This window comes from Lissotriton helveticus, chromosome 6, assembly GCF_964261635.1.
Source record: "Lissotriton helveticus chromosome 6, aLisHel1.1, whole genome shotgun sequence".
NCBI lineage: Eukaryota > Metazoa > Chordata > Amphibia > Caudata > Salamandridae > Lissotriton > Lissotriton helveticus.
The window spans coordinates 2,057,357,840-2,057,375,629 of record NC_136067.1 but is presented as its reverse complement, the minus strand read 5'-3'; the positions used below and the strand labels follow the sequence as shown (position 1 = coordinate 2,057,375,629).

At 42.6% G+C, this 17,790-nt stretch overlaps 1 protein-coding gene across 2 annotated transcripts in view; it reads right to left on the bottom strand.

Moving 5' to 3' along the window:
* LOC144762020 (uncharacterized) overlaps positions 1-17,790 on the bottom strand; it is a 604,519-nt gene that overhangs the window by 74,999 nt on the left and 511,730 nt on the right. The window lies entirely within an intron of this gene.

Genomic DNA, 17,790 nt, shown 5'->3' with positions numbered 1-17,790 from the left:
GATGTTTTTTTTTTTTAAACGAAGTAACTGTACCACAGCGAAATGACTAATTTCTGTCATTTTCTTTGGTAGAGTGGTGCGTGGATTGTAAATCTGGGAGCAGGAGTAAGACCTGAATACCATGAGTGTGGAGCGCATTCCAACTCAAGAACGAACGCTCTAGTGGGAATAAAGAAATCATTTTCTACAGCCCCCTGCTTCCTGTAACAACCTGGTAGGTTGATTTAGTTAGAGTCAGACAGGTTCAAAATTGAATAAGTGTAACTGTAAGAGAGAAGAGCACACACAATTGTAAATAAAACGTTATTGTTTTTTACATCTCATGTAGACCAAAGGAAAAAGCCCTGATGAGATTCCAGGAACTGGTTTCCTGGTTTCGAAACGCGTCGGCATACTTGGAGGAGTGAATGAACTACAGTATAGACTAGCAGCAGCTAGTCTATAAGATTATTGATTGGTTTCATTTATTGATTGCACTCCCCGCTTTTTGATTTTGTCTCTCATTTCCTGAAATTGATTATACATGAAGTTATAATGTCTTGTTTTTTCTAAAATTCTTTTTGGGATGGATGATGTTAAGAATTTATTTTTTATGTATATATGTATTGTTCCAGCCATGTTTGTAAATTGTATTGTATATTAGTGTAAATGTATGAATGTACAGTTGTTTCGTTTTCTGACATTAATGTGTTGATAAAGATTTTATCTAAAGAAAAAAGAAAATGAATGGTATAACATAAAAATACCTGGTCAAATTTAAAAATGGTTGTTTGACCTTGATAAATAACATTGAGTATAAAGAAGGGTGGTGTAGGCACGTTTTGTGGTTGTGGTTGTACCCAGCTTTTTTAGCACACACCCACTAAAAGACCCACTCATACTCATGCACCCACTGACAGACCCACTCAGACACTCATGCACCCACTCACAGGGCTATTCAATCACTCATGCACCCATTCACAAATCCATTCAAGCACTCATGCACCCACTCACAGACCCAAAGAGAGGCTAAATAACATACTCACAGACCCACTCAGACACCCACTCACAAAGCCACTCAGAGACAGAGACCCACTCAAAGACTCATGCACCCACTCATAGATCTATTCAGATACTCATGCACCCACTCACAACCCTACTCAGAGACTCATGCACGCTCTCACAGACCCATTCAGACACTTGTGCACCCACTCACAGACCCACTCAGACACTCATGTTCCCATTCACAGACCCATTATGGCTCATGCACCCACTCCGAGCACCCACTGATTGACCCACTTAGATACTCACACCCACACAACCACTCACGGACCCATTACAACACTCACACATGCACTCACTCACCCATGCAGAGACTCATCCATCCACTCACAGACCCTCTCTGATAATCACGTACCCACTCCCAGACCCACTCAGAAACTCACATACCCACTCACAGATTCACACAGGTACTCACACATCCGTGTAGATAACCATACAGTCATTCACACACCCACTCTCAGACCCATCCAGTCACTCATACACCCACAAAACTACTCACCCCCCCACTCAGAGACCACAATTGTAATAAATTTGAAATTCCCAGAAAAACAAATGTTACAGGTACATTTTAGTTAGGAAATAGAATAAAAAAAATATAGAAATTCACTGAAAAAAACGAAGGTTATAGGGACTAAATATAGTTAGGAGGAGGAATTAAAAATTCTTAGAAATTAACTGAAAAAACACAAAGGTTACAGGGATGTTATAGTTAGGCTCAGATTTCAATCATACAAAACCAGTAAAATGCAGCAGTTGTAGTTGCCTCAGCTAACTATAACTCGAGCCCCTGCAATGCATCTTATGGCCTCACATATTGCATCACTCATGACATGGTAAGTAACATCACTGATGACATCTCAAATAACATCACTCATGATATCACTGATGGCATCATCCACAAAGCTACTCCCACACCCACTTACTTCCCCATAGTCACTCATAGCCATTCACTCCTCCATACTGCCACTCACATACCTAGTCACTCACTAATATAGCACCTAGTCACTCACCCATACAACTTCTCAACAACCACTGATGTACCCATTCACACATCCAAACAAGCACCCATTCCTCGCTGCACATGTTTATTTGATAAAATATTATGACAATACCAAATGTTATTTATAAAATGCAAGTTACTTACCTATTTTAGGTTTATTAATCAAATGTTTGGAAGGCTGCAGACAATATTATACATGTGATACAGCAAATTACATTCTGCTGATGATGGCTGCAGGCGAGAAATGCAAAGTATTTGTTCCATATTCAGTTTGGATTGAGAAAGGCTGAGAGGTCAGCTGATATGTTTCTGCTATCAGTATGAAAAAAAATGGATTTTAACTCTGTCGCCGGTGAAAAAACAAGTGGATTCTTCGTTGTGCAACACTGAGCAATAAAGACAAAGAATGTTTCGAGTGCAGGCTCTCTTTTGACGAAAGTAGGTTTTCGTTGATTTGTGGTAGCTCTCTCCCCTGCACCTTCTGTGATTAGGCAGCAAGCCAGTAACCGCAACTTGGCTGTGTTTGATATATACATATATATATATATAGATCCCAACACTCCCCTCCTCAGATAGCGGAGTAACATAAAACACGAGACGGGCCGCGGCTCAATTCCTTTCTGCGTGATAAATGCCAACAGATTACGGAACTCGGAGCTCCTTGGTCACAGGTCAGTTACCTTCACACAATCAGTTATTCAATATTTGTGATTTCCACCACCAACAATAAAAGTAGGTCTGCATGGCAGTTTTTCTTGAAGTTGCCTACGGCGACCATCTTATAACATTGTAGTTCATGCTTTAAACTAATGCAGCCTTTCCTCACACATCTGATTAAGCATTTAAAACACACGCTGTTACAATATATTGGGGTTGAATGGTACGTACATGAACACCCTATTTATTGCACTGATGACAATGATGAAGCCTGAACGCATAGCATTTGCGTATCACTTTTCTCCTTGCAAAATAAGGTTATTACTAAAGTCATAAAATATAGCATATTCACAGATTTCTGCTTATACCTCAATTCATACAGATATTAGTGCACCACAATTCTGCCCAAGTGGGCTAAGACGCTCATAAGAAAATTGAGTCCAATACTCGTACTCTGGCATTATCTTGCCTGTGCAAGGCTGGTTTAAACCATTCTGCCCAAGTGGGCCCTTCATTTAATCATACTCTTACAATTGTACATTTCTCTTATTGCAAACTAAACAAATCAACCAACATAAATCAAAAACAGAATAAAATAATGGTCGCCCAGCTGTCCTGAACCGACCAAGATATATTATAGCTCTCTTGCATTCGTTTCTTTATCTGGTGGTCTCCATACTACCTACAACAATATAGGTAAAAAAAAACGTCCATAGAAATTGTCTTTCACAAGCACCTGTAGACAATAATATTTTTTTCAATTCTTGTATTTTTAATGATATGGCCACCAAAGGCCCTGATTTTATATTAAAAACAGAGCTTTCCCACTGTAAGGCAATATTTCTCTCCATGTGTTCCCATATCTGGTGTGCCACGATGTTTGGTGCTTACTTTCGCTCCATGATAAAGAACAGTAGATGTTTCAGCACACAGGCTAATGTGCTGCATAGCTAAATACATATAAGGTCCCAAAGGCGAGACTGATTGCATTGCAAATGCTTGTTTACAGAAGAGGCTACTTTCCAATTTATTGTTGCATACCTTCACTCGAATATAGAGGAATTCGATTTCTTCTGGATGTATCGGACTATTAAACCTGGTGTTTAGGTTATTTGCATTCTAAAAGTCAACAACTTCTTGAGCTTCTTTATTACTGCCATTTCAAATACAAAAGATGTCATCAATGTAACAAACGCAAAGAACGATGTGGTGTTCAAAGGGTCTGATGTTGCTGAAGACCTGCTCCTCCCACCAGCCTAAGTAGAGGACAGCGTAGCTGGGGGCAAAGCAGGTCCCCATCACCATCCTTTGAGTTTGTCTGTATATCACTTGGTAAAAAAATTCAAGAATTATTGGTCAGAAAAATATACATCATGTCTAAAAGCATCTCAGTATGCAACTGATACATCAGTATAGAGACTGTTCACATCATAACACATGTGTAAGTACTTCTTTTCCCTTACTATTTCATTGATCAATCATACGAAATTCCCTGTGTCTCTTATATACGAGGGAAGTGCCTGTACAAAAGGTCTTAAAAAATAATCTATGTATTTAGAGGTGTTTTCATACATACTTCCTCTTGAGGAAACTATAGATCTCTCAGGGGGGAGTACCTATGTCTTTGTGTAGTTTGGGCAACATGTAGAGGGCTGGCAATTTGGGGAAACTACAGTTTAAAAACTTGCATTCACCCCATTCTATTAATGTTTCATCTCCCCATACGGATAAACTTTTCCGGTATGTCTCATTACATTTCTCATAGGTCGATCTATTGGATTTTTATAACTACTCCTATCACTTAATTGCCTTTTCCCTTTTCTTAAATATATTTCAACAGGCCTTACTACAACATTCACTCCTTTATCCGATTTCTTTATTACTACTGATGTATTTTCTTTTAATTTTCGAATTGCATTCAACTGTTGTGTACCTAAGGTACCTTGAATAAACTTTCTCTTTTTGTCAAATTCCATAATTTCATTTATAACTCCTTATTTTAAAAACATCTATAGCCTCATTAGTCATTTGTGGTAAAAAAAAAGAAATCGATTTTGGTGTAAAACCACTCACACTTGCCTGATCAACATCAATTTCTTCATTAATCAAATTCAAAACTGGAATGTCAATCCAATTGTCATTGCCTTCAAGTTTCCCCATAGTGTGTAAAATGTCCATATCTTGTATAGGTAAATCACATGGAGTATCCCTTGTAGGCTGTACCGGGGATAGTCTATTGTCAAAGGTTAAATTTTAATTTAAGTTATGTTATGTTAGTCTGATTTGTATAGCGCAACAGCTGCCTGAACAGAAACCTACTTCATGCTGAAGTATCCTGCACGCCTCACATCGTACCTACACCGCACTTTAACCCACCTTATGCGGAAGTAATTAAACACGCTTGATAGCGTACTTCTACCACACTTCTAAATGTCAGCCAGAACTACCCGAGTACCCGTACTACCCGAGCACCACAGTATTCGGGGCTATTTGATACGTATAACCAGCTACCTACGTCCAGTTGAAGGGGCTTTAATTTAGTCTTGCAACACACGCAACGCTATATACATATTCTATGTAGACCGCAACAGTACATTAGTACCCCCGTGCCATCGACAGACTCCAAGATGGCCACCAGACTGTGCCAATAGCCATGGAACCTCCGCGAGGTACTCCACACCGGAAGTGCTCTCCAGAGGACACGCCCCAACCTACGCGCACGCCCCCACTGAGGCGCTCGCTCTTGGATTCTTACTTATGGCCACGCTAACACAAGGACGTCACCAGCGGTCCAGGGACGGACAGCTTGGGTAGGTCTGACTACGGAGACTCAAGTAAGTTGTGGGCCCCCGCGCTCATTAGATAGGAGAGGATTTACTCACCTGTTACCGAGCCGCCATTGAGTAATAGAGGCCTCTTGCTCCGGGGACTGGCTGGGGCGCGCGTTGTTCCGGTCTCTGCCAGCGGCGGACAAACAGCACACCCTGTGTGTGCGACCGTCGGCCGCGGGTGGCCGTGGCTAGCGCTGTCCTCCCCTGGTTGCCGGGAGACTTGCGAACTCCTGCTCATAGCGTTGGCGAGGGAGTGGATTCCCTAACAATTGTCTATAATTTCTTCACCAACGTAGGGCACCTACTATTGAGGCGCCTACATTACCTGTCTGCCCCTGTGGAGGTCCCTCTCACCAAGAAGAGAGGTGAGTTATGAAGTGCTATGAGCCACCTGGGCAGGGTTGCTTTTAATTCCCTCACACTGAGTGGGACCATAACAGCATGATTGAGAGTAGTGATTTTGGAGTTTGGCTGAGAGAGAGTTTTTAATGTTTTTATTGTTATAGACTACAAATTGTCTCACATTGTTTGTGTCACATTGAGGAGGTGTGGACCACTTGGGAGACGAATGTATTCAACGTTGAGTCACTTTTAAGACAGCGCTCTAATAGTTGACTATACCGTTTTTCTCTACATTCCTTGTCTCCACGGGTACTTTTTAAACAACTACATGACTTCCCCTGACTTGTAGTAACTACTGATTGGTAGCATATCATTAGAAGCACCATTCAGTGTAGATATTACACAACAACTTCACTGTTTTTACACCCTTTTTGGTCCTGAAGAATTGCCACGGTATATTTTTAACCAACAGGGCAAGAAACATGTTGACCCAGAGAGTAGAGCAGTATAGCAACTGATCACCCTTGCCACAGGGAACTGCCACTCTATAATTCTATATATTTTCTTTTTAGCAAGGTGGATTACCAGCCAGAATAAATATATGTACTTGGAATATCCAACCTTTTTTAACCATCCACGCACTCACTGCACCACCTAGTATCTACACACACACGGGCCACACACCCCCACTTCATCATACGGCAAAGGAACAAAAGATCTCTGATAAAGAGCCCCTTCGCGGGTGGTCGTTGGACATTGCAGCGCCGGTCCAACGAGGAGCAGGTCCAGATGATGAAGCATGACACCTAGCTTGCTGGGTGTGTGAGGACCCTAGTTCCGCGAAAGCGGGATCCCCCATCCCACTTCCGCTTCCTTTCCTACCCCCTACCAACACCCTCAATACTGATTGGTGGTTGGTTCCCTTTCCAGAGGAACAGCTCCCCTTCGCTTTGTTGAGCATTACTCAGGTGGGCACGGACCTTGGACCTCTTTAAAAAGCCCCCTCCCACTTTCCCTCCTTTTTGTTGAGACAACGGCGCCGCGACCACAGGCACTGTTTTTAAAAACTGGTCTGGCTTGAGAGGATCTACAGGGAAGCCAGATTTAATTTTTCTACAGAGCAGGCAAAGCTCATCCTGATCAACAGGAGGGAACACCGTCAAAGAGTGAACGATCAGTGGCCTAGATACAAGCCTAAGACTTACAGGGACCTGAGGAAAGAAATGATATATTGACCTCACCTTTTTAACAAAAAAGGTGGCGAGATCCTTACATTGTTGTTTGGACATGATAACAAAGGTAGTAGGAGATTTCCAGAGTTTAAAATCATTTAGTATTTTAAAAATATACTTGGTTGGATTGCTACTAGAATGGATTTCCTAAGTAAAGTAAGCAGCTTTACGGGTGAAATGAAATAAATCAATTCTACTGTTAGTATAATTGAATATGGCTCTTGGAAAAAGGATAAACATAGGGACAAAACTTCAATTTTGGGTAGAGAAAGTACTAAACTTGATAAGTTTACCACAGTCAATGTATCCATTACTTGGATGCTGCTTGGCGTCTTGTTTGCCTTCCAATGTAGCCTTCTCAACTTAGCCTTAGTTTTTTGCACCTCTTTTGCTACCTCCCCTGTCGCCTCGACCTCTGTATCTCTGGGCCCCTTGGTTGCATGGTGCTGACAATCTTCCTTGTGCCATCAGGTCGAATTGTTTTAAAATTCTGGATTTTACTCCAACTATCTCAGATTGCACAGACGCGTCATTCTCACTGACATCGCTTTCTGTTTGATCCGCTTGTCATGAATTGGCAGTCACTGCCTCCTTTTCTCCCCAAGTTGTTTATGGCGGAGGTGGAGGGTTCTACTACTTAAGTTTTTTCTTGATTAGTTTCTCTTAAATGATCAAATTTGCATGCAAAGGTTAAAATGTATCCTTTTTCATAATAAATTTGATCTCTGTAAAATTTCGAGTTGTTTTATGGCCTTCATCTCCTCTTTTGTTTCTTTCAATCTCATATTTAATTTATTCATTTCAAAATCAAACTCTTTGTCAGTGTAGTTTTCTTTCAACACACTAGTCAGTTTATCTATTTCCACTGATAGCCGTTCTGTGTCCTTCGTGGCATATTTAATCAGCAATTTCAACATAATTGTAGAGCAGTTGTGATTGTTAGGAGCCCATTTCTAAATAAGCTCTGGATCTGGATTGTTAAAGGAGGAGGTTATGAAAATCCTGAGTCCCCCAGGGATTCTTTCACAGTCCACATATTTCTGCAGAGTGGTTGTCTCCCACCATTTGACCTGTTCTTGCTTTGAGCCTTTCCATAATTTATCCCATAATTCCTTTCTGGTGTGAATATCATTTACATTAGAGCAATCAATTTGATCACTTTCTGTCCCATTTCTGGAAGATTGAGTAAACAGGTATTTTCAGTTGCTTCTTTCCAGCTCAAATCTCTACTCGCTGCAATTGTTTTGCACCAAAAATCTTATTGGGCAAACGGCTTAGAGGTGACAAACATCACCTTCACGCATCACAACGACTAGCCCGTAACTAAGACAGTCGTCCATTCCATCAGTCTTCCTTCATAGCAATATTAAGGGGGGCTAGCCCGGTGGTAGTAAATGACACTTACTGCATTAGTGTATAGATCGACAGACAGCTGTCCTTAAACTCTGCTGGTGCGTCCTCACCTCCCCATAGGCTCTGTCTTCCACTGGTCTGTGCTGCTAGCCCTTAATTCTCTATTCTGTGCAGAGGGAGGCTGGTAAAACTTCTAAATCCATCACCAGTGAACCGCTGACTCACCCGCCTCTTGTGATAGCGAGCCCCTGGAGAAGTACCAAACCCCTAATTACTCCAACACTCCCCATCTCAGATACAGGAGTAACGTAAAAGAAGAGATGGGCCGCGGCTCAATTCCTTTCAGCGTCATTGATTTTTTCAATAATGGCCAATGTGTTTTGTAGCTCCTCGATCCTGGGTCAGTTACGTTTGAACAATCAGTTCATAAATACTAGGGATTTACACCACTAACAATAAAAGTAGGACTTTTTCTTGAAGTTGCCTACGGCGGCCAACTTATAACATTTAGTTCATGCTTTAAACTAATGAAGTGTTTCCTCACATATCTTGTTAAGTTTTTCTAACACTTGTTGTTACAATATATTGGTGTTGAATAGTAGGTACATGAATACACTATTATTTGCAATGCTGACAATGATAAAGGCTGAATGCTTAGCCTTTGCATATCACTTTTCTCCTTGCAAATTAAGGTTATTCCTAAAGCCATAAAATCTCACATATTCACAGATTTATGCGTGATATTTTACAGCTTTAGGAATAAAAGAAAAGTGATATGCACATGCTTGAATCAAAATAGTTAGCAGTAAACATGATCAAATATTAGCATACAGTAATAATGCAAATATTAACACTAGTCATAATAAGAACAATAATGTTAATAACAACAAAATAATAGTGGCGGATGGTGCGAAAAGAATCTGATAAAAGGCTCACCTTACTGAAATAGATGGTGCAATACAGCTTGCCCCAGGGCCGCTTCTTCTTTTTCTGCAGCACTTGGCAGTAATGCTGGGTAAAGGTATGCCCGGTGGACCATGTCCCCGCTATGCAGATTTGCTGAATCAGCAATCCCGCAAATAGAGTGGTGGATGTAGATACAGCTCGTTGAATGAGCCTTAACTGAGTTCTGCTGCTTTATGGCAGAATTTAATGGTGATGCAATCCATCTTGCAATGGAAGGTTTAGAGACTGGTAGCCCTTTACGCAAATTGCCAAAGGCAATAAACAACTAATCAGATTTACTTAACTGCCTTGTTCTGTGCAGATAAAACTTAATACAACTTTTACAACCTAAGGCATGTAGAGACCTTTCAGCAACAGTATGAGGGTTTGGAAAAAATGACTTTAAAACAATTGGCACGTTAAGGTGGAAATCCGAAGGTATTTTTGGAATGAATTTAGGATTAGTACTTCTCTAGCTGATGTTAATGCTAATGGTAACGCCATCTTCCAAGAAAGATATTTCAGATCTGCCTCGTGGATTGGCTCAAAAGGGGCTTTTTATTAACTGACTAAACACCACATTGTGATGCAAAGGAAGGAGGAGGTTCCTTCACAGGTGGAAAAGTTAAAAAGAAAAACCTTGAAGAACTGATTAACGATTCTTGCGGACCAGAGAGAGCAAGAGTTTCCAGATCTCCTAAAGTGAGATATCGCTGCTAAATATACTTTTATTGATGAATGTGCAAGGCCCAACTTGGATGAAGATATGGTAAGTTCTGCACTGTTGTAGGGAGGAACGGATATAATTCTTTTTCATGACACCATACACAGAAAAGTTTCCACTTTAGTTGCTATGATTGGTTAGTGGAATCTGCTCGAGCTTTAGCGAGGATTTCTCTGTAGTCTCTGGAGAAATCTAAGGTTGCTAGGACACATTGGTAGTCAGGAGCCAGGCCGACAAATGGAGAGGTCGGATTGGGATGAAGTACCAGACCCCTGGTCATGGAGAGCAACATTGGAGTGATTGTCAGAGGAACGTTAGGTTGTTCCGAGAGAAGGAGCATTTCTTTGTACCAGAACTGATGAGGCCAGTTTGTAGCAATGAGATTTGATCTGCATTGTTCTCTTTTCATTTTTCTGAGAACTCTTGGTATCAAATGAATTGGGGAACAGCGTAAGCAAATATTTTCGACCATCCGATCAAAAAGCATTTCCCCACAATCCTTTCCGGGGATGCCAGCATGCATAGTATCGGCATCTCTTGTTTGTCCTGGTTGGAAATAGATCGAGATGTGGTGTGCCCTAGAGAAGGAAAATATCTTGCAGAACTCAGAGATCGAGTTCAAACTCGTGACAACTGGTTGTTACTCTGCTCAAAGTGTCCGTCAGTGCGTTGGATACCCCTGGAACATGTTCTGCTCTCAGTGTTACATTGTTCTGCAAGGCCCAATCCCGAATTGTATTTGTATTGGTTATTTATAGAGCGCAACTATCGCTCCGGAAGGAGCATCTTGGCGCTATTAAAACAAAGTGCATACAATTGCGGGTTTTGGGTTAGATGGCTGTCATTACGTACTCATCTGGAAGACTGAAGATCCAGGTTTTCAGATGTTTCCTGAACTGTTTTTCCTGAGTGAGCAGTCTAAGGTGTTTGGGCATAGCATTCCAGGCCTTGGAGGATAAGAAAGTTAGGGTCTTACCCCCCTTTGTTTTGAGATTGAATTTGGTCAGTTTAATGAGGTTTTCTCCTGCTGATCGTAATGTCCTAGTTGGAGTGTAATGGGGGGAAACGCTTAGTAAGATACTTCGGGCCGGCGCCATTGAAAGCTCGAAAGGCAACAATCAGGATTTTGAATAAAATCCTCTTGTGGAGGGGTAGCCAATGTAAGGTTTTTAGGGCAGCCGACGCTGAGGATTTTCTTGGTAATTTAAGGACCAGTCTGGCTGCCGCGTGTTGTACACTTTGGAGTTTTTTTAGTGTAGTTTTCTTAACGCCAGCCATCAGGCCATTGCAATAATCCAAGCGTGCGAGAATTAGGGCTACCGTGACGGCTTTTCGGGAGTCAATGGGCAGGAAGTCAAAGAATTTCTTTAGGGATTTGATGATGCTAAAGCAACTTCCTGCGACATTCCTCACGTGTTGGTCAAATGAAAGCTCGGTGTCGAATAAAACCCCTAAGTTTCTTGCTGATGTCACAGTTTGTGGGGGAACAGGAGAGTCTTCAGGCCACCATTTACTGGGACAGAAATGTTGGAACTTTCCCATAGGAAGAATCTCTGTTTTACTGATATTGCATTTAAGATGGTTTTTGTCCATCCAGAGAAACACATCTTTCAAACAGTTCTTAAGGTTATGCTCAGCATTAGTAGAGTTCTTCTCCAGAGGAACAATGAGCTGAGTATCATCGGCATATGATGTTACCAGTATGCCGTATGATTCAATGAGGGAAATGAGAGGGACCATGTAAATATTGAACAGGAGTGGGCTCAGAATAGAGCCCTGGGGAACTCCTGACATGATCTTTTTTTCCTTAGATAGGAAAGGGCCTAGAGCGATAGTTTGTGATCTCTCCGTCAGAAAAGAAGTAATCCATGACAATACTACCCCTGAGATTCCGATATCTCTAAGTCTCCCTATCAGTATTGTATGGGAGATGGTGTCGAATGCCGCTGTAAGGTCTAATAAGATTAGGACGGCGTTCTTTCCTTGGTCCTGCAAGATTTTTATGGAGTCGGAGAGTTCGATCAAGGCTGTTTCTGTGGAATGGCTAGATCTAAAACCCGATTGTTGAGGGTGCAAAATATTGTTGGCCTCCACGTACCTTTTTAGTTCTTTATGTACCATCTGTTCTGTAATCTTGCCCAGAACTGGGAGAAGTGATATTGGGCGTAAGTTGGCCAGCTCTGTGGGGGGTTTGTTGGGTTTCTTCATCAGTGGTTTTACGACTGCCTGTTTCCATTGGCGAGGGACTATGCCTGTATTAAGAGAGGTATTTACAATCTTGTTTATCAAAGGGTTGACCACTTCGATTGCCTGATGGAGAATTCGTGGGGGGCACGAGTCAGAAGGGGCACCTGATTTGCAGGCGAGAATTACTTCCCTGGTGAGGTCAAGCGATACTGGTGTGAAGGTGTTAAGATTGTCAGTTGTATTTGCTCCTTGGTGAAAGGGAGTTGAGGGCTGGTCGACTTTAGGAATTGGAAAGTCTTTTTGTATAAGATCAATCTTTTCCACAAAGAAGTCTGCAATTTGGTTGCAGAGCTCTAAGGAGGGTGGAATTTCTGGCTGTAGGAATTTTGGGTGCGTAAAGGTCTTTACGATGGAAAATAATGTTTTTTGTTTTTGTTTTGCTTCCCTTATAGCATTAGTGTAGTAATCCTTCTTAGCAATTTTAATAGAGGCTAGGTATATTTTCCTCTGTTGGACATAAAGGATTCTGTGGGCAGGATCATAGGTTTGCGCCAGTTGCGTTCCCCTTTCTTACATGATAGGTGGAGCTCTGCTAGTTTTGGTATAAACCAGGGGGCATTCTTCTTTCCTCTTTTTTCCATTTTGCGGGGATGTTTTGGAGGAACACGTTGTGTGATCTCTTGCTCCATCCAGTCGTGGAAGTGTATTGAGTCAAGTTCTGCATTGCCGGACAAGTTAGGAGTCTGATTCTGTATTGTGGGTCGAAGTTTAAAACTATCTTTGACCTTAGTCCAGTTTATACTATTTACTGCCTGTTGATTCAATTTAGATGAATTAGGGGGGCGTGTTATTTTGATGTTAAAGGGTATCAGACTATGATCTGTCCAAATTTGTGGAATGGGAGTGTGGACATTCAAAAGGGGAAAGTTCGAGCATATCCCATCCAGGATATGGCCTGCTTGATGTGTCTGTTTGGTTATCTTTTGCTGTAGATTGAAGATCTCCAGAATTTGGTGGAAGGTAAGCACCTGGGTGTCTGTATTGGATTCCAGATGTAAATTGAAATCTCCCAAGAGTGTGAAGTGAGGGTAACGGAGAAGGAGCTGGCCTAGGGAGTCGCTCAGTGACTCTAAAAACTTAGTTGTGGATCCTGGTGGGCGGTAAATTAGTCCTCCTGAGAAGGAGGTGGTGTCGTTTAATTTGATGGAGAATCCAATCCCCTCAGAACCCTGCAGAGAGTCTAAGTTAAAAGTGTGACATTTTATATGGTTTCTCAACACCAAAGCAAGACCTCCTCCTCTTCCCTTCGTTCTGTCCTGCCTAACAATAGTATAGCCGTCAGGTAGAGCTATTGCTAAGTCTGGGTTACTGCTATTCGTAAGCCATGTCTCAGTTATGAGAGGGCAGTCCAGATCTTGTTCCAGAATGAGGTCATTAATGTCCTGACTATGGGCACCCATGGAACGTGCATTTATCAGTCCACCTTTAAAAGTTGGAATGTCGGTGTGCATAATGGTAGGCGGGACTGTAATCTCAACATGGGGCTCGAGGGAGGTCCACTTGCAACTTTTCCCTCAATCATAGTCCTATTCATGGTGCAGGCACAGGAATTTGTATTATTAAAAGCATGAAGGTCGCTTGCCTGATACAGAAGGGAGGGAAGAGGGGGTCCAGAGTGTCCTGCGCCTGTCGCGTCCTTGGCGCGGACGGGCGCAGACGGGTTTGCCTTCGGCGCGCCACCGGCGCGCCCGCTGCGCGGACGGGAGGTGTTGGTCTTCATATAGTGGTGGAGGAGGGTGGGAGGCGTCGCAAGACTAGAGCGCTGCCCTTTGTTCTCTCTAAGATGGCTTCTGTCCCTGAGTTCGGAGCATCAGCTGTAAATCGCTGTGCAAGGACCAGGGATCGAGTAGGTGCAGGAGCGCGGGTGAGTGCAGCGTTTTAAAGGGAAATCGAGTCTTCCCGTGAAACACACACACAGCGTTTTTTTTTAAAAAGTACTGTGAAACACACACAATTAAAAACTGTTCGCGCTTGATATGATAGAGCATCCAACCTTGTTCTTCCTTGATTGTATAAGTAATAAATGCTGGTTGTACTGTCTGTACGGATAAGTATGGACGAGCATGCAATTCTGGGGAGGAATGAGAACAGAAACAGGTCTATGGCCTTCAGCTCTAGAAGATTTATATGCATCCTTTCTTCGGAGGTTGTCCATTTGCCACTGACTGAGAGATCCTGAAGATGAGTGCCCCATACCTCCAGGGATGCATCTGTGGTGATACGGACATCTGTTGTCTGATTAAGAAAAGTCATCCCTTGTGAGATATTGTGTGTCACTGTCCACCATTGCATAGCCATGACCATTGTCTGGGTTATGAGGATTACATAGTGGAATGACCCCTAAATTTGCACCCACTGCTTGTCGAGCTGTCCCCGTAGAGGACGCATATGTAGCCTGTAGTTTGGTATCAGGGAATACAGGAGGAACACATTCTTAGAAACAACTTGTACAGTCAGACAGAAACTGACTTCCTTTTGCAAAGCCTTTGTGCTAATAGCTGGATCTTGTTTTGTCACTCTGGGGAGACAAAAATGTCTGACTTAGTGTCTAAGACTGCTCCTAGAAACGTTAACAGTGTTGTCGGGTTGAGAGCCGATTTTTGCTGGTTTGGTGTGAGATTCAATTTCTTGAACAATGAAAGGAACAGTGTTGTGTCCGCTCTGGCTCGTCGGTACGTTGGGGCTTTTATTAGCCAACCACATAAATACGGGTAAACTTGAATTCCATTTAGCCTTAGCCAGGCTGTCACCAGGGCCATTCACACTGTGAATATTCGTAGGGCAGATCGCAGACCAGAAGAGAGCACTTTGAACTGATAGTGCATGCCAGCTATCTGAAAACATAGGCATTTCCTATGTTTGTATTGAATTCGGACGTGAAAGTATGCGTCTTGAAGGTCGAGAGCCGTCATGTCCCCATGGTTGAGAAGGTGAAAAATGTCTTGCAGGGTGACCATTCAAAATGACTGTTTTTTCAAGTATTTGTTCAACTGTCGAAGATCCAAGATAGTGTGCCAGTCTCCTGACTTTTTCCTTACCAGGAGAAACAGGAGTAAAACCCATGTGCCCCTCTGAGGCTTCAGGACCTTCTCTAGCCAATCTTTTTGTAACTTGATAGCGACCTCTTTCAGCAATTGTTTTAGATATGGGGGAAAAAACGTTCTTTTTAGTGGTACATTCGGTGGCTCGTTGATAAATTCGAGGGTATGCCTCCGAGCTATGATGTCCAGGACCCACTTGTACGATGATATCATGGACCATTGGTGGATCTAATGAGAAAAACGACCCCCTAATTGCGCCCTGGGATGATGGCAAGTAGCCAGCACAAGAGAAAGATCATTGCTTTCTGGTTACATCTCGCGCCCTACTGGGCTGTTTTCCTCTCTTTGGTTGTTTGTAAGCAACGGCAGGTGGTTGTCTGTACTGTTGTGCATATTGTGGCTTATATTGGCCTTGATAAGATTGGTATTTTTCTCTATAATTTTGGTATCCTCCTCTGTAAGAGTAGGAACTGTTTCTTCTAACCCCACAAAAAGGTTGTTTGCAAAATTGTATAGATCCTACGGACTTGGCAGAGCCTGTACCACTTTAATAGTTTGCATAGCTTCGTCAACGTGTTTTCTGAATAATGCTTCTCCATCATAGGGCATATCCAAACTGTTTGTCTGGACTTCTGGCCTGAATGTTGTTGCTTTAAGCCAGCCCAGTCTGCAAAGAACTGTTGCACCAGCTAGTTGCCGAAGACTGGTTGAAGAGATATCAACCACATAGTCAATTATTTCCGAAGAATCTAGTTTGCCTTCCAAGAGAATCTTCTTAGCATCAGGTTTAACTTCCTCTGGAGGTAGATCAACATATTGTGCCTTACCTGACCACATTTATCTGTCAAAATGTTTACCAATAGTGTCAAGTGACGTCCATCCCGATCTGGTGATATTGTGTTAGTGGTGGAATAAAAATTCCTTGAGCATATCTGGACTGCTTGACTGATAATGGAATCCGGTCTTGGTTGTCTAGTAAGGCATGATGGAGCATCATCCGGTGCCTTATATTTCTTATCCAATCTGGGCATAACTGCCGCCACTGCTTGCTTGGTAGTGAAAGGCACCTGAAAACTCTTCGGTGCCCTCTCTATGATGTTATGAAAACCACCCATATCATCCTGCGCGGAATCCACTGGAGGTGGAACCAGAGGAGATGGTGTAACAACCAAATAGTCATCCCACTCATTAATGGTGGATGCATGATCTTTCCCTTTTCTTTCTGATCGCCATTTGAAGTGTCAGGGTCATGAACAGGTGGATCTGCCAATGGTGGAGTTGAATAGTACCTGAGATGTGCAATGTGTACGACCAAAGAGGTGGCGCATGTTGTGGAGATAGTATTTTTTTTTAGTTGCAGTCGAGAAGTAGGAGTAGAAGAAACAGGTCCTGGGAACTGCTTGTAATAATCTTTTGATTAGATGAAGGGAGAGAGAGGACTAGGTAAGCTAGGCCAGATCCCCTAGGTTATATGTACAAATATCAAAAAGGACTAGCTAGATTAGTAGAATAAGATAGACTCTATAGGTACGTCGAGAAGCAACATAAAGTGGGGAAAAGCATTGTTTTCCTCATAAAGCCCTCACCCACCGACCTAGTCGGTGGCATGCTTCATCATCGGGCCCACCACAGTGGCACCGAGTGTGCCCCGGGTGTGCTTCAACGCCAGGAGACTGCGGAGCTGGTATGTTGCTGAGTGTGCGGTGAAAAGGGGTGAGATAGTGTAAATTAAAAGCTATGCAAGAGGTCCCAGCACCCGAGGGTAGATTATCTTTAATGAACTGGGCCTTTGCTAGCAGATAAAAAGGCAAGGAGACGTGGTGGAGTGCTGATTATGACCTCCAGCGTCTGGTGCGGTCTACATGTTTCAGCCAGTGCCTTGTTGAATTTAAGCTGGCTTTCCTCAGGACCTTTTAATATGTGCAGGGTGCAAAATAAACTTAATTTAAGTGAGAGTGGTCATTTGGCTATGTGTCGCGCTCGCTAAGGCGCTATAACTGTTTAGAGGGGATTCCCTCAAGCTTGACTACATATAACACATAGGACAAAGAACAAGACGTACAGGGTAGAGTCATGTCAATATAGTATAATTCACTACAATGAGCCGGCTTATAAGGTGGTGTACGGCCTATAAACGGCTATTGTGGGCTCATGGCACGTGCATGAGACAGGTGATGATTTTATCAAAAACCGGTAGTGTTTAGGTGGTGGGCTAAAAGAGCGTAATCACAAGGTGAGGTACAGGTAAGTATGGTACTAGGTCCTCACTCTGTGTTTCCTTGTAAAAAGCTTCATGGGTCGCTTGGCAGAGAAAGAGACCCTGTTGGCAGAAAGGTAGGTTCAACAAATATCCGACCTGTGGGAGGAAAAAGGTGGC